The 5,243-nt window shown below is 34.0% G+C and overlaps 1 pseudogene; it reads right to left on the bottom strand.

Moving 5' to 3' along the window:
- Positions 1–3,586: 3,586 nt before the first annotated feature.
- LOC138829377 (U6 spliceosomal RNA) lies at positions 3,587–3,686 on the bottom strand (annotated as a pseudogene).
- Positions 3,687–5,243: the final 1,557 nt, after the last annotated feature.

The raw sequence follows: 5,243 nt of genomic DNA, 5'->3' as shown, positions 1-5,243 counted from the left end.
ATTTCTTAAAAATATAACCAATTTAAGAAGTCAAATACATATTTTGTACTGACAGTCATCTTACAGCAATAACTTACTACCTAATTATTTATTCATCTTTTTACCTAATGTATATTAAGAACTGAAAATGATCTCTTTTATCTAACTTATGTTGTAAATGCTTTGATTATGGTGATGTTATAAACAAATAAAATGTACAGAAGGGTGGTTCCACTGAAATGACAGGACAGAACACTGATAAATAAAAAACATTGCAACACAGTTCATTTCAGCATGACCCTGTTCATATTGGCAAGCAACATTGCAACAACACACACACACACACACACACACATACATAAACACACATGTGTGCACAAGTACACACACATACACATGCATGCCAAATTCAGGGTTTATTTTACAAAAAAATATTAATGATTAGGACGAATGATAATTTGCCTTATTACAAAATAATACATAATGCAGTCACCATGGTAGTTACATTTTATCTGCCCCTCAACATGTGACCACTTAATTTATTTTAGGTAATTATTTAACTAATTCATTCTTTCATTAGTTAAATACTAATACTAGAGCTTGAACTCAGGGCCTAGCTCTGTCCCAGAATTTGTTTTTTTTTTGTTTTTTTTTTTTTAGTTTTTTCAAGGCTAGCATTATATTGCTTGTACCACAGCTCCATTTCTAGCTTATGCTGGTTACTTTCAAACCAGAATCTAATGGACGTTTTTTTATTGGTCTGGTTTCAAACCAAAATCATCAAATTTAGTCTTTCTGATTATCTCGGAATAAAGACATGAGCCAACACTGTGGCTCCTACTTTTTCCTATACTTATCTATTGCACATACTTGGATAGCAATTTAATATTGAGAGTATAGAAGCAAGATGTATAGTGATTATATTGTTCTGTCAGAAATTCAAGTTAGTAATGTAAATTTCTTCTTAAGACCATACACAAAAAATACTTAAGAAGAAATCTGATGTGTGTGTGTGTGTGTGTGTGTGTGTGTGTGTGTGTACTGTTGCAATACGTTTCACATATAAGCACTGTGCAGGGGTGTCCAGACATTCACAGTAATTGCGTGAATATCTGCCTTGAGCTACCAACTCATGGACAATGTCAAAGTGTCCACTCTAGGCTTCCTGAGGAAGAGGGGTATACTCATCATCAGCCCTAGCATTCATATGAGTGGCCTTTTTGGAAATTAGTCTCCGCACTGTAGTAAGCTGCAAGAAAAGCACTCTAACACTGAGCCACCTTTCCAGCCCAGATGGAAGCAACACAGATGCCCCTCGGTAGTTGAATGGATCAAGCAAATGTGGAATATATACACAATGGAATTCTATGCCTCCATCAGAAAGAATGACATTGCCCCATTTTTTAGGAAATGGAAAGACTTGGAAAAAATTATATTAAGTGAAGTAAGCCAAGCCCAAAGAAACATAGGTCCCATGGTTTCCCTTATTTGCAATAGCTAGTATATGTATGAGTCAAGCAAAAAAGATCAGATAAGGTGAAGTTAGGAAAATGAACCCAAAGATATGTATTTAAATATTTTTTTCTTTCATGCATTTGTTTCTAACGTATTTATAAGATTATTTGTTGCTTTGTATGTCCCTCCCCCATAGTGTACCCCTTGCTTTCACTGTATTTGATGTCGGTATAATTTGTGGAAGGGAAGGGGAAAAATAAGTCGCTTAAATAAGGATACAAGTGGATCGTTGCCACAATGAGAAGTACACGTTGTCACGTTGAAAACGAACTTTACAACTTTGTTGGGGGGAGGGAGTGGGTGGGGAGACTGGGGGAGGCTGGAAGGGATGGGAAAGGTAAACAAAGGAGGAGGCTAAAATGCTTGATAAGAAATGTACTCACTATCTTGCCCCTGTAATTGTAACCCCTCTGTACAGTATTTTCACAATAAAAACAAAACAAAACCAAACAAAAAAAAGTAATTTAAGTAGTCATGCAAAGGACTTTTATTTTACTACTGCATTATACATTTTTTCTAATGCTGAGTACCAATAAATAATGAATGTATTAGAAAGCTCTTAAAGCTCATATATTGAATAGTAAGTTCTCTTACACTATATCATTGTATTTCCCAAATCATTTACATAGAAGGCATTGTTTCCTCTTTTCGCATTTCTAGAATAAGCTGCACATGAAGACACCACTGGTCCTCATTTTCATTCTTTTCATTTGAATACAGAGGAAAGTCTTTCCTCTGCTCTCTATCAATTTCCTACTCTCCAGTTAGAATAATTTAAAATAGTAAAAATGGAAAAAGAGAAAATAAATCATGGTGGAAAAACATGCAGAAAATTCACCGGATTTTTCTGACCAGTTCAACCAACGTGAACTATTGGGGATATACATGGACACCTCATTCACACTAGTACTCAAATTCTCTGGTTAGGCAATTCTGATGAAGACAAGGAACAAGATGAAAACGTGAGGAATGGTATCAATTGCAATAAAATAATGGAGAAGAATGCAAGCAAATTTCTTCTTTGGGATGCCGAAATTAATCGGCTTACTGCAGTGCAGAGACTACTTTCCCAAAAGGCCACTCACATGAATACCAGGAATGAGGATAAGTATACCCCTCTTCATCGGGAAGCCTAGAGTGGACATATAGATATTGTCCATGAGTTGGTAGCTCAAGGCAGATATTCATGCAATAACTGTGAATGACTTGGCACCCCTGCATAGTACTTATATATGGAATAATACCAGAATGGATTCTTTCTTAATTCATCATGATCCAGATACCAATCCCCAAACTAATGGCATCTTGACGCCCTTGCATCTTGCTGCTGGGAATAGAAATAGCAAAGATATGTTCTATCTCCTTCTGTTGAACCATTGTATCAAACCGGGTCTGAAGAACAACTTGGAAGAAACTGCATTTGATATTGCCAAAAGGATAAGTATGTATCACTACCTCTTTGAAGTTGTGGAAAGCTGTACAAATTATTCTCTTATGTAGTAATGGTTTGGTTAAGTTTCTTAAATTTCAAAGGTGCCATTCCATCCTTTGTGTCCCTACAAAATATTTTGATAATAAAAAGCAACAGCAATATCTTAATTTAAAAATTCATGGATTCCATGGTATTCTTCCACGTGAATTGCCTCACTTTGATGTCAAAATGTATTCAAGAGTTGATTGTATGCATCTATAATGATTTCTGCAGAGCTTGTCATTTTTTTAAAATTTTAACTTATCTGTTGTATAGTATAGAAACTAAAGTTATTCCTGGTGCTTGTCTGAAAAAAAAAGTATATCTAGGTTTGTATAGAGTCCATAATCTATTTCATTATCTTCTAGATATAATACTTTGAAGTCTACATTGTTTTATAATATATAGATTCATTAATAAATGCGTCCTTTCAGATTACATTCCATATAAAAAATTCAAGTTTTGTAAAGGCTATGCTATGTAAGGGCCTTTCTAAGGTGAAGATTTAATACACTGATGTCAAACTAACCTTTAATTCTATGAATTACATGTATTGTTACACTTGTGTTTTTGTAATCAACTTTTTAATAACTGTTTGTCATTTCTTGCATTTGTAGAATGAAAAATATGGAATATTTCACGCATTATTGTATCATCCTTCTGCAAGTGCCATGTTAATCTCTGTATTGTTGTCATTTGGGTAGACCTGCTGCTGAAGCATGTAGTATTCTCTAAATTTAAGTAGTTAATGATGCAATCTTTATACAGGCATATATCCTTGGTTGCCTATTTGTAACAAGGAACCCTTATTGTCCCTAAAATGCTATTGATCTTATTTCTCTAAATTTCTGTGTATAGTGGGAAAAACTTACATTGTTTGGTCGATTACTCACATTTGCAATTTTTTGTCAATGACTATTTTGTCGTTTTCATTTTAAATTTGATCATATTTTGAAGCCTTTATAGCTAAATCCAAAGGTGATGGCTTTTCAAGTACTTACTTATCAACTGAGTTAACTTTGTGGAGCTAATGGATTAAAAGTAAGCCTTGCTTAAAAGCTACTTCTAAATTTCTGCAGCTTAAAATTTCCTAAATGAGGTCGCAGTGGTACAAATGTCTTCCTGAACCTTTACCCTTCTTCCATGTAGGAACAGACCAACCAGAACATCTTACCCTGACAGCATAGATTGTCTTACTGGAACAAAACTAATTTTAGTTACAAGGGTTCATAGAGAGATGAACACTTCAGACCGAATTGTTCAGAATAGAAGGTATTTTATCAAAATATAATTGTTTATTATACCTATCATTTCAAAAGTAGCTAAAGCCAAGAAGGTGAAAAAATTGTTCATATGCATGTTTACCTAATATCCTGGCCAGTCTACCATCCAACCAGGCAGGAACTTACACTACTGACTTTCTATCAACAAATATTTCCATAGCTCCTGGAGAAGTCCATATGTTTCTCCCGGATATTAGGACTTAATTTGGTAATGTTTTAATCAAAGTGTTTCCTCTTGCCTCTAGGCTGTAAATTTACAAATAGTAAGGTTCTATGTTTAATTCTACCAAAAACTGAGGTAGAGATAATGGAATAATACTTTAAAGCACAGTTGCCTTTGATACCCTAACCACAACAGAACAATGCATAACAATTTCTTATATTATATATACTTATATATTTTATATTTATATGTGCTGATCTTAAATTTCACGCAGTGAACCTTACTAGAATTAATTGATAATTTAACAAATAAATTGAAATTTACTCCCATAAATAGATTGGAACATAAATAATTAGGTTTAGAATATATATTAGTATATAAAAAGTATCAATGCAATGTCTTCGGTATAAACTTGTGATACCTTCTAACTGTTCTTGGTCTTCTGAATTCACATAATAAAAAAAAACAGTAAGTATTGTTTTCCTCTAATCTAGAAGATATTTTACACTGCTGCTGTATTTATTGTGTTAACTCGCTAGTCCCAAAGTGTTTTTCTACGTATTTCTGAAACATTCTTACTGATTACACCCAAATTTTGCTGATATGATGCCTAAAAACTATTATTCTTCTGCAGTACCCACGGGTCCAAGGATATCAGATCCCAGTTGCCTGCATCACTAGATAATATGGGCAAGACTTCTCACCTTGGCCCATGCAACATGCTAAGAGAAAGTAATTGAAGACCCATCTCAATTTCTCATTTCCTATAATATTTCAGTACTAAAATACCTCGCAGGAATTAGCAGTAAGCAATTGTGAAATGTAAGACAAC

Source organism: Dipodomys merriami, unplaced genomic scaffold, assembly GCF_024711535.1.
Source record: "Dipodomys merriami isolate MVZ:Mamm:240054 unplaced genomic scaffold, mDipMer1.0.p SCAF_170, whole genome shotgun sequence".
Classification (NCBI taxonomy): Eukaryota; Metazoa; Chordata; class Mammalia; order Rodentia; family Heteromyidae; genus Dipodomys; species Dipodomys merriami.
This window is presented reverse-complemented; position numbering and strand designations above follow the sequence as displayed.